Below are 20,146 nucleotides of genomic sequence, written 5' to 3'. Positions count from 1 at the left end.
GTAAAAGATATTCTACAAATGGAAGAGAAAATTATATCAGACAAAACAGACTTTAAAACAAAAACCGTAACAAGAGACAAATTACATAATGATAAAGGGATCAATCCAACAAGAGGACATAACAATTGAAAATATCTATGCACCCAACATGGAGGCACCTAAATATATAAAGCAAATAATAACAGACATAAAGAGACAAATTGACAGTAATATAATAATGGCAGGAGACTTTAACACTCCACTTATGTCAATGGATAAATCATCCAGACAGAAAATCAATAAAGAAACAGTGGCTTTGAATGATACATTAGACCAGATGGACTTAATAGATATATACAGAACATTCCATTCAAAAACAGCAGAATATATATTCTTTTCAAGTGCACATGGAATATTCCCCAGGATAGATCACATGTTATGCCACAAAACAAGTCTCAATAAATTTAAGAAGATTGAAATCATATCAAGCATCTTTTCTGACCACAATGGTATGAAACTAGAAATGAGTTATATATTTAAAAAAAAAAAAGAAACTGGAAAAAACACAAACACATGGAAGCTAAATAACATCCTACTAAATGACCAATGAGTCAATGAAGAAATCAAAGGGGAAATTTTAAAAATACCTTAAGACAAATGAAAATGAAAATACATGATTCAAAATCTTTGGGACACAGTAAAAGCAGTTCTGAGAGGGAAGTTTATAGATATAGGACTACCTCAAGAAACAAGAAAAATCTCAATCCAACCTCACACCCAAGGAAACTAGAAAAAGAAGAACTAACAAAGGTCAAAGTTAGTAGAAGGAAAGAAATAATAAAGATCAGAGCAGAAATAAATGAAATAAAGACTAAAAAGACAATCAAAAAATCAATGACCCAAAAAACTGGTTATTTGAAAAGATAAACAAAATAGATAAACTTTTAGCCAGACTCATTGAGAAAGAAAGAGAAAGGACTCAAATAAATAAAATCAGATATGAAAGAGGAGAAATTACAACCAACAACACAGAAATACAAAGGATTATAAAAGTCTATTATGAAAAATTAGATTCCAGCAAGTTGGATAACCTACAATAAATGGATATATTCCTAGAAACATACAGTCTTCCAAAACTGAATCAGGAAGAAACAGGAAATCTAAACAGACCAATTACTAGAATAAAATTGAGTTAGTAATCAAAAATTTCCCAATAAACAAAAGTCCAGGACCAGATAGCTTCACAGGTGAATACTACCAAACATTTAAAGAAGAGGTAATACCTATATTTTTCAAACTACTGCAAAAAAAGAGAAAATGAAGAAATGCTTTCAAATTCATTCTACAAGGCCAGTATTACCCTGATATGAAAATCAAAGACACTATATATAAAAAAAAGAAAGTTACAGACCAATATCCCGGGTAAACACAGATGCAAAAACCCTCAACAAAATATTAGCAAACCAAATTCAAAATACATTAAAAGGATTAGCCACCATAATCATGCGGATTTATTCCAGGAATGCAAGAATGGCTCAATATCCACAAATTAATCAACATGCTATAATATATCTACAAAATGAAGGATAAAAATTATATGATCTTCTCAATAGATGCAGGAAAAGTATTTGACAAAATTCAAACTCTCAAAGTGCATATAGAGGGAACATGCCTTAACCTAATAAAGGCTATATATGACAAACCCACAGCTAACACAATAGTCAATGGTGGAAAGCTGAAAGCTTTTTCTCTAAGATCAGGAACAAGACAAAGATCTTGTTCTCACCAGTTCTATTCAACACAATACTGAAAGTCCTACCCACAGAAATGAGACAAGAAATAGAAATAAAATGTGTCCAAATTGGTAAGAAAGAGGCAAAGCTGTCACTATTTGTAGATGACATAATACTATATATAGACAACCTTAAAGACACCACCAAAAAACTACTAGAATAAATGGGGGCACCTGGGTGGCTCAGTCAGTTAAGCATCTGAATTTGGTTCAGGTCATGATCTCATGGTTCGTGGCTTCCTGCCTGCATCAGGCTCTGTGCTGACAGCTAGGAGCCTGGAGCCTGCTTCAGATTTTGTGTCTCCTTCTCTCTCTTGTCCCTCCCCCACTCACACTCTATATTTTTAAAAAGAACTATTAAGTGACTTCACTAAAGTTGCAAAATACAAAATTAACACACAAAAATTTGTTACATTTCTATACACTAAAAATGAACTAGCAGAAAGAGAAATTAAGAAAACATCAAAAAGAATAAAATATCTAGGAATAAACTTAAAAAAGTGAAAGACTTGTACTGTGAAAACTTTAAAACATTGATAAAAGAATTTGAAGATAATACAAATAAATGGAAAGATAATCCACACTCATGGACTGGAAGAATTATTATTGTTAAGATATGCATACTACCCAAAGTAATCTACATATTCAACAAAATCCCTCTCAAAATACCAATAGTAATTTTCTCAGAGCTAGAAGAAATAATCCTAAAATTTGTAAGGAACTACAGAAGACCTTAAATGGCCAAAGCAATCTGGAAGAAGAATGAAACTGGAGGTATCAAAATCTAGATTCCAGGGGCACCTGGGTGGTTCAGTCGGTTGGGCATCCGACTTCGGCTCAGGTCATGATCTTGCAGTTGGTGGGTTTGAGCCCCACGTTGGGCTCTGTGCTGACAGTTCAGAGCCTGAAGTCTGCTTCAAATTCTGTGTCTCCTCCTCTTTCTGCCACTCCCATGCTCATGCCCTGTCTTGCTCTGTCTCTCAATAATAAATAAACGTTAAAAAAAATTTTTTTTCAAAATCTAGATTCCAGAGCATACAATAAAGGTATAGTGACCAAAACAGTATGATACAGGCACAAAAATAAATACAGAAATCAATGAGAACAGAGAGCCCAGAAATAAACCAACACTTATATGGTCAATTTATACAACAAAGGAGGAAAGAATATACAATGAGGAGAAAACAGTCACTCCAATATATGGTGTTCGAAAAAAGTGGATAGCTACATGAAAAACAATGAAACTGGACCACTTTCTAACACCATATAGTCAAAATGGATTAAAGACCTACATGTGAGACCTGAAACCATAAAATTGCTAAAAGAAAACATAGGTAAACTCTTGGACGTTGGCCTTAGAAATATATTTCTGGATCAGTCCCCTCAGGCAAGGGAAACAAAAACAAAAAATCAAACAACTGGGACTACCTCAAACTAAGAAGCTTTTGCACAGTGAAAGAAAACATCAACAAAATAAAAGGCAACCTACTCAATGGGAGAAGATGTTTTTAAATGATACATCTGATAAGAGGTAATATCCAAAGTATATAAAGAACTCTTACAACTCAATAGCAAACAACAATTGATTAAAAAATGGGTAAGAACCTCAATAGACATTTTTCCAAAGAAGATATATAGATGGCCAACAGACACATGAGAAGATGCTTAACATCACCAATCAGAGAAATGTAACTCAAAACCACAATTAGGTATCACTTCACACCAGTCAGAATGGCCAATATCAGAAAGATAAGAAATAACAAGTGTTGGTGAGGATGTGGAAAAAAAGGGAACCGTTGTGCACTGTTGGTGGGAATGTAAACTGGTGCAGATGCTATGGAAAATGGTATGGAGGTTTCTCGAAAAAATGAAAAACAGAAATGCCATATGACCCAGTAATTCCACATCTGGTCATTTACCTGAGGAAAACAAAAACACTAATTTGAAAAGGTATATGTACCCCTCTATTTATTGCAGCATTATTTATGATAGCCAAGATATGGAAACAACTTAAGTGTGTATCAATCTATGAATGGATAAAGAAGATGTGGTATACATACACAATAGGATATTACTCAGCCATAAAAAGAATGAAAGTTTGCCATTTACAACATGGATGGGCCTAGAGAGTTGTGCTAAATGAAATAAGATAAAGACAAATACCATTTGAGGTCACTTATATGTGGAACTTAAAAAAGCAAAAAACAAAAAAAAAAAACCAAACACATGAACAAACAAAAAACAGAAGCATACTCATAAATACAGGGAACAAACTGGTGATTGCCAGAGGAGAAGAGGGTGGGGGAGTAGACAAAATAGGTGAAGGGGATTAAGAGGTACAAACTTCCAATTATAAAATAAATAAGTGATGGGGATGAAAAGTACAGCATAAGGAATATAGTCAATAAGATTGCAATAACTCTGTATGGTGAAACTACACTTACCATGGTGAGCACTGCATAATGTATATAATGTTGAATCCTATGTTGTACAAGTGAAACTAATATAATTTTGTATGTCAACTTTACCTGAATTTAAAATTTAAAAGGTTCTATAAAGAATAACAAAAAAGTCTCTTTTTTTTTCTATTTTGTCTGATACTGCCACCCCTATTTTTTCATTTTCCAGATTTTTTTGTCCTTAATTTTCTTTTTTTTCTTTTTTAATTTTTATTTATTTATTTTATTTTATTTTTTTAATATGAAATTTATTGTCAAATTGGTTTTCATACAACACCCAGTGCTCCTCCCAACAGGTGCCCATCACCCTCCCTCTCCTCCCTCCCACTCCCCATCAACCCTCAGTTTATCCTCAGTTTTTAAGAGTCTCTTATGGTTTGTCTCTCCCTCTCTAACTTTTTTTTTTCCTTCCCCTCCTCCATGGTCTTCTGTTAAGTTTCTCAGGATCGAAAAACAAATAATCCAGTGAAGAAATGGGCAGAAAACATGAATAGACACTTCTCTAAAGAAGACATCCAGATGGCCAACAGGCACATGAAAAGATGCTTAATTTTATTTCTATTCTTTCTTTATCCATTTACTTCAGGTGTGTCTCATATGAATATTGAATATGTTGAATATATTTTGCAACTCAATCTGAAAATAGTTGTTGTTTAATGGTGGAGTTTAACCCAGATTTATTGTAATAACTGGTAACATTTGGTCTAACTTTTGTCATCTTATTTTTTATTTTTAATGTTTCTTTTTATAGCTTTATCATATTGCTCAGATTTTGTTGAAATAATTTTTACACTTAGATTATAATAATTAATTTTTATATTTTTGTTACATTTCCAAACCATATTGGTAACAAGGAAATCATTCCACTTGCTCAAATATTAATTGATCACTAACTATGTATCATGTAGGGAGAGTGAATTCTGTGCTAAACAAAACAGAGATGGTGCTTGTTTTTAGGGAACTTTTCTTCTTAGAAGGTAAAAAGCAGGGGCACCTGGGTGGCTCAGTCAGTTGAGCGTCCTGAGCGTCTGACTTCGGTTCAGGTCATGATCTCGCGGTCTGTGAGTTCGAGCCCTGCATCAGGCTCTGTGCTCAGAGCCTGGAGCCTGCTTCGGATTCTGTGTCTCCCCCTCTCTCTGCCCCTCCCCTCATGCTCTGTGTCTCTCTCTCTCTCTCTCTGTCAAAAATAAATAAACAGTAAAAAAAAAATTTTTTTAAAAGAAGGTAAAAAGCAGCCATAGACAAATACTCAGGAAAAAGTTCAGGCAGTGGTAATTACTACGTAGAGAATTAAAGAGGGGTATCTACTTTAAATTGAGGTGGGCCATTCACTCTAAGGAGCTGAAACCCACTTGATGAGAAAGAGCCAGTAACATAAAGATAAAATATGATCCTACTGATACTGGGGAGAGGAAAGAAAACTCTAGTGCAAAGATCCTGAGGTGGGAAAGAGGTGGTGAGCTTTAAAAATTAAAAGAAGCTGGAGCATATTGAGTGAGAAAGTGATAAAAAGTGGCAGTTACCAGATAAATATAACTTCATAACCAAATAAGGAGGGTACATTTTAAGTGTAATGCAAAGCCACTGGAGAGTTTTAAACTGTGGATTTTGTTTCTCTTTCTGTTTTTGTTGTGGGGCAGGAGTAACATGATCTGATTTTCTATTGTAAAAGATCCCTCTAATGCTGTATAGGAATCCACTTTAGAAGAAACAAGAGCATCCCCTGGTCAGGTCACGGAGATGGAGAGAAGTCACCAGATTTGGGGCATGTTTTGGTTACTGAGATCACCAGATTTGCTGATGGAATGCATTTGGGGTGTGGGCGGGGAGGGTATAAGGACAAGAGCAGAATTAAATCTAACATTTAGATTTTTATTTTCAGCAATTAGGTAGACAACTATGGTGTTTACTGAAATGCAAATGCCTGGGGGGGCAGTTTGATAGATGGTGGCAGAATTACAAGTTCTATTTTGACTAATTTAAAATGCCAATTAGCTGTCGAGGTGATGATGTCTAGTAGTCACTTGGGTTTACAAATTTAAAGTCCTGGGGAAAATTCAAAGCAGCATTTGAGGTGCATTGTGTATAACTGAAGAGAAAAGCTGATGAGGAAACTATGGAGCACTCCAATAGCAGGAGGTTATACAAATCTTTTTGCAGGATATAATATAAATTCCAAATTTCTGGTGTACTGGCCAATCTTTTTTACCTTTCTAGGACTGAAATACATATTTTTTAACTTTCAATTTATGTTTCTTTGTTTAATTCAAAAGGAATTTAGAAGAGTGTTAAATACTTAGTTTCAAATAATCAAAAATCAGTTGGAGAAGTGTTAATTGTTCAGATTAGGAAGTCAGCTGAATGATTGCTATCCATGCAATAACTGTACTGAATTGAAAGTTTCTTGAAAAAATGAGGTTTTTTTGTCCATTACTCACAAAAGTGCCTCCCATGGACTTTTCATCTAAAAAGAGGCTCAAGGTAACTCTGTTGAATATGTGAATGAAGGTTCGGCACATAAATCTTCAAGCTTCTTGGTGTCAAGCTCTTCCTTCTACAGTTAAATCCTCCAACACAAAATCCAAAGACAAGAAGGTCTTTAGAGCATAGTGATCTGGTTTCACCACTACTAGTTGAGTGACCATGAGCTAGTTATTTAACTTCTCTTCTTTAATAAGACAGTAGTAATGGTTTAATACTACTATTAATATTAGTAATATTTAACACACTAATAATAAAAATAATATGAGCACTAGTAACCATCTTTCTGCTTTAATGTAAAGCTTGAATGCAACAATGTCTGTAAAGCATTTAGCACAGTGCCTGGCATAAAATAGAAGTTAATAGACAGTGACTCCCAGAGCTCTGCCCTGCCAGCGCTGCTGGCAGAAGCCCTGAGGCCCCAGGTGACTAGAGTAGAGTGAGTTGAGGAGAGGGCTGGTGATGTGGTCAAAGAGGAAGCAGGGCCCGGATTCTATGGTGCCTTGTAAACCAGAGTCAGGAATATGGATTTAACTCTTAGTGAGGGAAGAAGCCATTAGAGAGTTTGGAGCAGATAAGTGAAATAATTTGGTTTATAGTCAGAAACAGTTTTGTTCACATTTATAGCCATAGCTTATAGAACAGTGCCCAACACAGGTAGGTATTTAATAAACATATGTAAGTATCTGTAGGAATATGACATGCTAATTAATGCTAACCTCACTTCTTCTTATGTTCTTGGCCATTTTTCATGGAAATTCCAATGCTGCATGGTTAAAGGTGGTGTTAATAAGATATTCTCATTACCATTCTTTGCGAGTGTCTCTACTTCCTCTCTACTACTGCACCAAACACAAAATATACTACTTAGTTGAAGCTTAAGATTTCTATCAAATGTAATATTTCCCAACAGAAATGGCCATTTTTTAGATAATTTTTTTAGTATTTTGGCATCACCTAGTTCGTTCCTTAGCAAAACTTTTCCTCGTTAACTTTTTCTCAAGCAAAGATCTGAACATTTCTTAATGAACATCATCCTTTGGGATAACAGAAAGGAAAACAGAACACCTACCAATCCATTTGGGTGTCACCGAAGCTCACATGGGAAGTAATTATTCCATTATTTATCACACTCCTGAAAGTCCATCTGGAAAACTACATGCAAGGTTTGGCTGTATGTGTGTGTGTGTGTGTGTGGGGGGGGGGGGTTACATATATATGTATGTGTGTATACACACATACACATACAGAGACATAGATTGCTAATCCGGAAAGAATCCAAGGGGTAGTAATAGTGACAAAAGACCTGGAAAACACACCATTAAAGAGACCCTTAAAGAGTGGAGCATGAACTGCTAACAGATCAGATAACCGATTTAAAAATAGACAGAAAGGATTTTAAAATACCATTTGGGAAAGAAATCTTCTAAAAGGAAATGGAGCTATTTTTTCTCAATCTAGACATTTATATTAATAGTTTAAAAGGAAGGAAAATTAAATTATGAACCATGCAAAACACATTATGACTAATATGTTCAATCAGAAAACATAGTGGAAATGGGAAAAAGGGCAAGGTAACACTGGAGGACTCAGGATGTTGCCATGGTCCTGCTAAATATCTCAGGCCAGGGCTTCTAAATCCAACAGAAATCTTTCCAATCTAAATGCTGAGCAGGTGCTGCTGAACACAATTGGCACAAATGGACCGAATGCCAATTCATTTATTTAAAAAACTTTTATGTTTATCCTTCTATGTCCAAATACAGGAGAAAGGAGAACAAACATAAGAAGACCCCACTTTATCCACTGAAGAGCTATTGTTTGGGGAAGGAGAGAGAATGCGTATAACAAATACCAAATAAAAGTTACAGAAGTTGGGGGAGGGAGGACTTGCTGAATATGGAAGAAGCCAACCTCAAGGTTCTGCATTTGAATTCTAGTAACAGTACTACTTAAGGCAGTCACCACAGGGTCTGACTGGGACAAATGAGCTGCCAGTTGGAATCACCTCTTTAAAATTCTGCCCCAGTAGATATAATCAGTGGGACAATCCACTTGTTCTATGGATGTGTCTTCAACATCCCTAATATTTAAATGATGAGCAAACACGTAGTCAACCACCTTACTATAAAATATTAAGATAACTGTATGCCTTTTTTCTTAGTCTTTTGTCTTGGTGGTTTAGTGTCAAGAAGCTGGTGGTTTAGTGTGGGCAAAGCTGATGTCCAGATATACCAGCCAAGCCTTCAGCTTCCTTTCCAACTCTTCGCTCTCATTCTATCACAGTCTTTTATGATTTTTCCCCAAACTCTACTCTGAGTGCCTGGGAATATTCACTGCTCTCCAAGCATACCCTTATCCTCTCCTTGTTCTCTGCCAGTACCAATGGCAACTCTACCCACACATGCTCCTGTCCTCCCCGATCTCTTTATGTCCTAGTCATATATAAAAGCCCTGCTTAGACCCTACCTCTTCCATGAGTCATCTAATCTCAACTTCCCCTATTCTTCCTTAGTCTTGTCTTCATACCTCACACCTGTGCTGTAATGTTTATTATTTCCTGCCCATTAGCTTATAAATTCCTAGAAGTCAATTACTATATTTTATTCCCTGCTATAGTTTCACACTACCTAACAAAGTGCCTAGAACAAAGTAGTCATCATTTTAATTTATAAATTTCCTCGGTTTTTTTTCAAGGATTTTATGTAGTTATTATTATACTCCATCTATGCATCTGTTTTCCCACAAAGGCTATTAAAAGCTTTTCATGAGTACTTTTAATTATAGTATCTAAACCTATTGTTAAATTATATTTTATTTCATCATTTTCTACTTGTTGGACACTTAAGATGGTTCTCAATTTTTTTTTTCCAATTACAATAATTCAGCAGTGAATACTTATGAGCAAAAAGACTTGTCTACCCATCTTTTTAGAAAATAGTGTTTAAGGGGTATTTAAACTAGTTGTACTATAAGTAATCTAGTTTGTTCTTTTAATGAATACCAGTATTTTTTGTTTTCCTCAGCCCTGCTGAGATAATTTCCTGTCTGTTGAATCTCTGCTGCCCTGTTGACATCACTTATATTCTCGGTGTTTTATACTGTCCAGTTCATTTACTCGATCCCTTTCTCTGGCTGCCTGGATACATTCTGACAGATGCTTTCTAATGAATCTGGACATATTCCACGTTCTCTAGTCACTACTTCTTAATTGATAGGATTTGGAGAAGACTTTCAAATGGTTCCGTCTTACTGTAAAATTTAGAAATAGTATTACTTATTTTATTGAAAAATCTTATCTTTTCCAAGTTTTGAGCATTTTAAAGCAATCTCACATGCATTATCTTATGCATTCATATAGAAAAATAATAAGCAAATAGTATTAGCACTTTACAGATGAGGAATCTGAGACTAGGAGAAGCCAAGAAAAAACTGTATTAGTTTCTTATGCTGTTGTAACAAATTACCACCAACCTAGCTGCTTAACCCAAATTTATTATATTATAATTCTAGACATTTCAGTAAGCTAAAATCAAGGTGTGGTAAGGCTATAATCCTTTCTGGAAACTCAGAGAAGAATCTGTTTCCTTGTCCGTTCTAACTTCTACATGCTGCCCACATTCCTTGGTTTTTGGCCTCTTCCTTGACCTTCAAAGCCAGAAACAGCAGGCTGAGTCTTGCTCATATCATATTACTCTGACACTGACTCTCCTGATTTCTCTTTCTCACTTAGGACACTGGTGATTACTTTGGGCTTGCCAAGATAATACAGAATGACCTCTTAAGATCCTTAACCTAATCACAGCTACAAGATTGTTTTGTTTTTTTTCTTCAATTTTTTGTTTGTTTGTTTTTTATTGTAACATATTACAGGTTTGAGGATTTGATTGCAGACATCTCTGAAGGGCTATTATTCTGGCTAACATAATTATTCACAATAGAAGTAAAAGCTATAGAAGTAATATCATGTGCTACATCACATTAAGCAAAGTGATTTGAGATCCCTATAATTTAATGACCACAAGAGCTACAATGCATATACCTGCTTAGAAAAATCATTCTTATGTAAGTGTGTGCTTGTGACCCAAGTGTAGGTTTCAATTGCCATATATTAATTTATTTGCCCAAGCTGAAATTTATATTTATTCAATTTGGATAACTGCTTTTCCTATTGTATGGTAAATTTGAAACTGCTGTGTCTCTAAATATACCCAATAAAGGATTTTTAAAAATTACATCCTAATTGTAAAAACATGCTTACTGCTCACACATTGGTGTGGACTAATTAGTGTAATTAGTCTTGTGTATATAACCATTGCCCAAAATGTCCCCGACAGCTAAAAAGCAACCAGCCACATAATGTCTTATGGACAACTTTGCATGTAAGGGCCAGGCAACTGGTGATTTACTTTTTTGTATGGTTGTCAGAAAAACAACCAAAACTCTGGCACTTCAGATTTCACATTCTGAAAATAAAGACAAATTACAATACATTTCTACATTAACTTAGTTTTCACCTGTGAATTTGTTTCATTGGCTGTTTGGATAAATATGGAGTTACTTCTTATCCAGAGCGAATACCGCTAGAGCTAAATGATAAATGGAAATTATTACATAGTTTGTTGTATATCAAGGTCTCTTACTCTGGGTATTGATTTTCAAAATATCTGTTCTTATCTTTTTTATATGAATTCTTGGAAATGTGGTTGAACAGGGGGTCACCCTTGGTGAGGGCCCCAAGAAGTAGGGGGTTACAGTTGCCATATAATTTCATCTTGAAGGCTCAAACCACCCAGCTCAAAGTACATGGGAAAGCCAAAAGTAAGCATGATGGATAAAGCCTTAAATATAAATTGACATGAATGATAATTATACATAATAATTATTCATATTAAATCTATTGACTTGAGTGTTTTAATATATCAAATTTTAATGAAAAATATTTTCCTATAAGGGCCCTTATCTTTTCCTTCAAAAAATAACATTTATTAAAACTAACTTAAGATTCATATAATTATTGTTGTATTTATGAAGAGATCGAATCCTTAACTAATTTAACAAAATTAGTCGTAAATAATGAAACATTTATAGAGTTTCTTCCCTTAAATGTTTTGGAGATATAGTCTCTTTAGGAATTTCTTTCAGTGAACATAGGGAACTTTGGTTGTTCTCAAAAATGGTTTACAATTGAATAACGAAAAATAAACATATTTATTTTTTTACTTAATGGAATATCAGAGGAGAATTATTTTCAAATATATATATACCTGGTTCAAAAAATATATAGTAACAAAAGGATGTTACATGCTACTAAAGATGGTATTTTGATATTTGGAACAGGTGGACCTTTCAAAAAAAGGTTCCTAATTATTCCTATACTGTTGAAATTATTTTAATTTTGCATCTCAGCAGATATATTTGTATGCTGGAAACAGGTGTTCATCAAAAGACAGTGATAAAGAGACACTGCAGTCGGGGCTTGGAGCCTAGCCCGCATGGTGTGATGACAGATAAATTAGAAAAATCCTGCTAAACATCTCTACACTTCAGAAGGAGATTACACCTTTTTAAAAAGGCAAAACATGTGGTTCAATTACTTATTGTCTTGGCATGTGGTTATGATGAAAGACGGAGTCTTAAACATCAATAGAGCTAAACTAACATCCCAGATGGGCTTCGGGAGAAGGGACTCCTACGGCAATCCACCTGCACAAAAAGCAACTGGGACAAAAATTAAAGAAACGCTTTCCTTCCCCTCCCCTATTTAATTTGTTTCTTTATATTAAATAGCCATTTAATGAATAACATAAGCTATGGGGAAAAATAAGAGCAAAGAACTTTCATTTCAATGTATTTTCTGGGTGATCCAGCAGGAAATGAGGCATGTTTTCTGGCTCTCTGCAGAATGCTGTTCAGGTTTCACATGAGTCTTAAGGTTTATAACAGGTAATCACCAAGTCTGGGGAAGGAAAGGCAAGTAGATCCACATAATGCATAGGACTATACAGACAGCATGCTGTGTGACCATAGGTAAATCACAGAATGTCTCTGGGCCTCATTTTCTACATTTGCAAAACTATGGAATTATGATTCCTTTTGGTCTTAAGCTGCAACAATCTGAATATAATCTCTACTTCAGTCATAATGCATTCAAAGCAAATGTCACTGGGAGACATAGAACATAGAGAGAAAGTGGGAACCAGCATTTCTCCACAAACCATTTTTATATTCATACATGACTAGAAGACCCAACAGTTCTTCAGATGTATAATACTATGACATAAGGCTCTCAAGATGTAGTAGTAGGGCACGGGGGTTAAGGGTAGGGGAATAAGAATGGATAAAGAAGGAAATTATCATCTATTAATCACATTTTATACTAACTAATTTCACATTAAATCCAACCAACAACCCTACAGACAAAATAGCTATTACTTATCCATTGTATAAGAAGCTAAAATAATGACTGTCAACATCTATTGAGTCAGAATCATGCTAAGTACCTCTGTATGCATTAGTTCATTTAAAATTTACAGGAAGTATTTTAAGTAGGTTGAGAAATAGTGCCATTTCTTCACCATTGTAGTCCTCCCAAATACCAAAATAATTGCTATCTTTTGAGCAAGCCTTGATCATGTGTTCTGAACCATGTCAAGGGCTTTCCCAAGCTTTATTTCATTTAACCCCCCTGACAACCATATGAACCAACTGGTATTGTTGTCCTATTTAACAAATGAGGAAACTGAAGCTTAGAAAGGCAGAATAATTTACCCAGGGTCAGTCAGAGCTAAGAAGACAGTGTAAGATCTTAAAATGACTGCAGTAAACTGCTGTTAAAGGCTCGAAGAGATTAGCTAACGTAAGGTCACAACGTTAAATAGTAACCAACAGAGGTGGGCATGACTCCCAAAGTCTCCTTTTTCAACTTTTCTTGCCCAGTGGCAGGACGGAGTAGCATCCAGTCATTTTTCATAAATGTGTGTTTGGTGCCCGCTATGTTCAATGTACTATACCAGGCTTGATGAGAGATATAAAGAAGTAAGCACCATTCTCCCCAATCCCATGAAACTTACTAGCACCTTAGGGAAATCCTGACATACACTTAACAATACATTTCAGAAAAGCAGTAAAAATACAGGGTGAAGAGCCAAAAGAATCAGTAGATGCAATCGGTACTGAAGAACATCAGAAAGGTAACTCATTTTGGGGAGGGACGGTGCAGACAAAGCATGAGGGAGTGTGAGGATGGGCAGGATTTCTGAAGATTGGGATGGAAGAAGAGCAAGATGGCCATTTAGCCAGAATGGTCCTGGAAGCTCCCTGGTGGCAAAGTCTGAACAGCAAATGAAAGCGGTAACGGCATTTTCTAACATGTGAGAATTGGGAATTCAGGTGGAAAGGTACTTTGGGACCAGACTGTAAACTCTGAACACAAAAGTTGACTTAGAAACATTCAAGACTTCTAAGCAGCAGGGTGATATGATTTACCTCAGATGCTGAAGACTGTATCACAGTCATCCTGCCTGAGAGAAAGGAATCTTGGGGAAAGAAAAGAATGGTTTCTCCTTGGTATAAAAATTGTTAATAGGGGATATCTTGACCCAGTTTTCACAAGAAAAATATTGGAAAATGCAGTATAAAGAGAGCAAAGAACACCCACAATCCTACCACTTAGAGACCATCATTATTAACTCTTTTGATGAACTTTCATTTAATCATTCAACAAATATTTATTTTTTTTAAGTTTATTTATTTATTTTGAGAGGGAGAAAGAGTACAAGACAAGGAAGAGCAGACACAGAGGGACAGAAAGAATCCCAAGCAGGACTTGGATCTCACCATGAGATCATGACCTGAGATCATGACCTGAGCTAACCAAAATCAAGAGATGGATGCCCAACTAACTGAGCCGAGCAGGCACCCCAACAACTATTTATTGAGTACCTACGACATGCTAGACACCACTCTAGATGTCTATAGCAGTGAAGAAAACAGCCCAAATTTCCTGCCCTTAGTTAAGCTTCCACATAGATATTTCTTTCCATGATTGAGTTGATGGATGTGTGCTCTTTGTGTGTGATTTATTAATCATTATACATGTGGAGAATTTTTAGCTGATTTTCACTGCATATAATATAATAAGCATTTTGTTATGCTTGCTTTTAAATTTGTTAAAATTATTTGGGGTTACTTAAAAATTAAAATTAATCTTTAATGTTATTAAAATTATTTGGAAAGTTTTAGTGGCTTTGTTATTCACGGTTTATAGATGCTCAAAATCTTACTTAGTTATTCTTACTATAATGAGGACATGAAACATGTGAGGCTAATGAAAGTTACAGACAGGCACACCAACTTTGGCATATAATTTTAGGTGTTCACAGATCCTTTCAATTACGAGCCTTAATCTGATCACTTCCCAATTGTTAGACATTTGAATAATTAACCTTTCACTATTATAACTAACACTTAATGAATATTCTTGCTTATAAAGCTTTGTCTACATTTCCAGTGATATCATAAGGATGGATTCCTAGAAGTGAAAATTCAGGGAAGGGGCACCGCACACCTGGGTGGCTCAGTTGGTTAAGCGTCTGACTTTGGCTCAGGTCATGATCTCACGGTTTGTGAGTTCAAGCCCTGCATTGAGCTCTGTGCTGACAGCTTAGAGCCTGGAGCCTGCTTTGAATTCTGTGTCTCCCTCTTTCTCTGCTCCTCCCCCACTCATGCTCTGTATCTCTCCCTCCTTCAAATATAAATAAAAACATTAAAGAAAAAAAGTTTAAAGAAAATTCAGGGTAGAAAGGACTGAACTGGCTTTAGGGTTTCAAGACATCTGCTGTTAGTGTGGAAAGTCTTCTACTCTTATGTTTCTATTAGTTTTATTTATGTATATGTAAATTTTTGTTTAATAAAAAGTTTCAGTGCTATTATTTGCACATAATGGTTCATGATTCTTTTATCCTCACAGTGGATTTTTCATTAATATAAACCGACCTCCTTTATTCTACTGTATGCTTCCTAGCTTAAATTCTACATTTTCTAATATTAATATTGCCAACTCTGGATTTATTTTTATCTACTGCCATATCTGTTGATGTGAGATGTTTCTGTTTGTTTGTTTGTCCTTGAGGGTAGTTTTTAAATACAGTTACTCGTTTTAATTTTGGTTTTAAAATTTATATTCAATGGAATAAGGTACAAATTTTAAAAACCTAGTTTTTCTTTTTTTTTTAAGTTGAGCTTAAGTTAATAAATGTATAATTCTATTTACAAGTTTGGCAGACCTTAGCAATCATTTCTAAGGATTTTTGGTAATGCTAAATCACATTTACAGATTATTAAACACCTTCAAACATTTAAAACTGTACTTATATATTTAATATATTTGTTTGCTTTTTTAAGTAATTCAGTTGTCTGAATTAACAAAACTAACCTTCCTAAGTGAATAAGTAAAAAATCCATTGTTTACATTTATAAATACAATTATTTTGGTTGTTGATGTTGTGCTTAAACTTTAGTTAGATTTCAACTTAAAAATATAAATCTAAATCACTTACTCAATTTAACATATCAAATTATGATTTTAAAATGGAGTTACAGGGCTTTAATAGACTAAAATCAATTGATTTTGAATAGACTTTATAGACCAAATTAATTTCAACAGCACAAGTACATAAGATACTAAATATATGCATGTAGCTCCTGATACAAAAACATTTATATATTATGGTTTTTATTCTCTTTGCCTTTTAATACTTAGTTTTAAATTTTCCTAGGGTTGAAACATGCATACCTACCAAAGGATAACAATTTCCATGGCAACTAACTGAGGATATTAACTCTAAATCTTTCTAGACTGAAAGGTATAAACCTGCTCACTCTGGGTAAGTGGGATTATTTATAGCCAGAGCTCTTGACCAGGAGTGAGAGTGCTGCCATGCCTCTGGACATCCAGAATGAGACTTCCCATTGCCTTGGGTACCAAACTGTACCCTCTTTTATAGCCACCATTAAAAATTTTTAAACTAAATTTTAAAATTTAATTGGCCTTATTATTCATATAGCCTACATCCCTAAATTGAAGTCTGAAATGTTATATTATTTTCTCCATTATATTATTTTATTTTTTATTATTTTCTCTTATTTGCCTGTTTTTGCGTCTTGAACCATGTTTGTTATACCCTCTATTTGTTTCTCTACCAATCTAGAAAACGTTTTTCTTATTTTGTTTTATTAGCCTTTACCCTTAGGTTTAACACACACATACATGCACACACACACGCACAGAATTTTCCCCATAAAGAAACAGCATCTAATGACTCCCAAATTAGATTAAAAAAATAGCATATTTTACTTCTTCCTTGTCCTTCTTTCATCCATCTCCCAACTTTTTGTTGTGTCTGGAAATCTACTTTTAGATTAGTAGTAGCAGCAGTAGTTGCTATAGTAGTATAGTTTAGCTATTGATATTTCCCTATTTTCATATTTCATTTAATTGGGTTTAATTGGAACCTGTGAGAGGAGGCTAAATTCATCAACCATCAATCATTTTGCCAAGAAACCTATTTGAAGGTTCTTAATACGTATTGCCAAATTACTTTCCAGAAAAGTTGTACTGATATACAGCCTTACCAATTTTTCATGAAAGTACCCATCTCACTACATTCTGTAGTACTGACTACTGTTTTTGGAACCTTTACTTATTTGATAGATGGAAATGGTATTTGTTCATTATTTTCATTTATTTATTTATTTCGGGGGGAAAAGGAAGTTGTTAGGAACTACAATTCCAATGATCTTCCTCTGATGAAGTTCCAATCAGTCACTCATGAAGGAACCCTCATAAATTGAGTGGGTTTGATTCAGGATCTTGCCTGTAAATGTTACCAATTAATTTCCTAAGTGACTATTTTATAATCTTTTCCACAAGGCACTCGCTGGGCATGCACAGCCAGGAAGAAAAAAAAGTACAATGGCTGGTAGTTGTTTTTAATACCAAGGATCCAGGCACTCACTCTTAGTCATGGAACATTGATGCTGTGCTATATGAATTCTCTCATAAAGTAAATAAATTAGTTAATCAGTAAATTCATGTTAATAGAAAACTACAGTCACAATAACTAATTTGTAAAACCTGCGGTACTGGCAAATATTATGATAAGATATATTGGCCTAATGGTGTTCTGCAAATAGGTTCTGATTTGCAAAACTAACCAACACAATGGCAATCATTCCACGTGAAATATTCATATCAGAAATGTTGACTGGAGTGATTGAAAGTCATTCACTTAAAACTAATAAATAAACACACTCGTCTCCGTTATAATCCTGGATAGTCGTACTCAATTTAGCAGTGTTCTTTTGCATTATTCTTGTTCATCAGCAGAAGTGACTTAGAATAAAATTTAGCTACCAATTTCTTTGACAAATAGAGGAATGTTTCTCTCATATATGTTTCTACATGAATGGTAAAGGCAGAGTAGCATTTCAAACAGAAGGAACAGCATGAGCAAATATATAAGTGCAATGGGGATTGAGGTGGAAGAAGCTAGACAATATTCACCATAAGACTAGAGAAGCATACATGAGGCCCCTTGCCAGAACTAACTTCATTCCGATAACCACTACTACAATATCAGGTGTTTACCTTTAAACCAGGTTTGGATAAGGGTTCCAAAAGGAGAAAAGATACCACAAAGTAACTTCACCCAGAAACTATTCAATTATGGTTTAATGAAGGCTGTAACATGTTTTAGCACATGTAAGAACGTTTCACAGATGTCCATTCACTTACTTTAAACCAGCCAAGGATAGCATAATTTAGACAATGTTTTACAAATACTCTTGGATAATTAATAAAGCTAAGAATCAGAACTGACATTGATGGAGTTTATGCCAGTCCCATGCATTCTCTCATTTTATCCTTAGAACAATTTATGCAGTTATTTCTTTTATCCCTATTTTATACATGAGAACTTAAAGGACATGTAGCCGAGAAGTAAAAGACTCAAGATTTGAACTCAAGCTGTTGGTTTCCAGAGCCTATGCTTTTAACTATTACTCTGAAGATAACAGTGATGATGGTAACTTCACAAATACATTTTCTGTTGAGATAAAGCCATAACATCTAAAACCTGTCTCTGTATTTACTTTGTCATCAATGTGGCGCTGGGCATAAACAGTTACTTGTGCTTAAACAAGAGCTGTCAGTCTTGCTGTTCTCTTTCCTCTCTCCACTGCAGCCAGGATCAAGGTCATTGTGCTGAATTTGTGGCCCTAGAATAACTTCCATTTCCTGACCATAAATTGCCCAAAACAGAGAAATATGACTTTATGGCCAAAGCGTCTGGAAAGAAAATTCTTACTCTAACACAAATACTTGTAATAATGGCAAAAGACAGCAGAAAATTATGGATAAAATAAATTGCTGCCTTTCTTTGTATAAATATTATTTTTTTCCAAGGTCTTATCAGCATAAAAGCTCCTCTTGCAAATCACTAAAGTCACTTCACCCTCTTTTTAATTTTGCCCTTTCAGTCCTTCTCCTCCTACCTCTCAAAAGTCAAAGTTAGCAAACCACCTAAATTAACCCCTTTTCCATGACATTATCATTTCTAGTTTCCAGGAGTTATTAAGCAACCCTAAATCCAGACTGCCAATGATAAAAGAAGAGAAAAAGAAGGCATGGTAAATGAGAGGCGACAGATATGAGGGAAATGCCACTGAAATGACAAACGCTGCACATTGGCAGACAGATGGCTGATTTCCTTATTCCATAAAGAGCTCTTCAACCCCCAAGAATAACACTGATGGCCCAATAGAGAGACAGGCAAAGGACATGAACAGGCTGTTCACATCAAAAGAAAATGAAGTGGTTTTTAATCATTTGAAAAGATACTCAGCCTTCGTCATAATTAAAGAAATGCAAATGAAAATAATAAGATACAATACTTACCTTTCAGGTTGGGGGTAAAAATCAAACCTGGTTGTGGAGAAGTAGTCACACTTATACATCATACTTGGAGTGCAACTTAATATTTATCTAAATTCAAAATGCATGCAAACTATGACACTGTAATTTTACTTGTAGGAACACATACTAGAGGTGCATTTGCACCACTGGCCCAGAGATACATACTCAGGGTTCTTACGGTAGGATTGCTTATAGAAGCAGATCCCTGGAAACAACCCAAACATCCCTCAATTCATACCAAACACTATTAAAATACCTCTGGAGGGCCACACAAAGAATTGGTCAATAAGGGAAGCTGAAGAGAGGGACCAGGGTCAGGAGACAGCAGTGAATTTATTCTTTTCACTATATACATTTTATACATTTTTATTTTTAAAAAAGAATGCATATCAGAAAAATAATCCACTCAAACAAAAATTTTTTAATGTTTTTGGAGTTTTGGAAAAGAAAGCCAAGGAA

At 34.9% G+C, this 20,146-nt stretch overlaps 1 protein-coding gene across 4 annotated transcripts in view; it reads right to left on the bottom strand.

Moving 5' to 3' along the window:
* FXR1 (FMR1 autosomal homolog 1) overlaps positions 1-20,146 on the bottom strand; it is an 816,075-nt gene that overhangs the window by 378,138 nt on the left and 417,791 nt on the right. The gene's annotated exons all lie outside the window — the stretch shown is intronic.

This window comes from Puma concolor, chromosome C2 (genome assembly GCF_028749965.1).
Source record: "Puma concolor isolate L17-30 chromosome C2, mPumCon1.1.hap2, whole genome shotgun sequence".
Taxonomy (NCBI): Eukaryota; Metazoa; Chordata; class Mammalia; order Carnivora; family Felidae; genus Puma; species Puma concolor.
The sequence above is the reverse complement of the archived record's forward strand: the minus strand, read 5'-3'. Positions and strand labels throughout refer to the sequence as shown.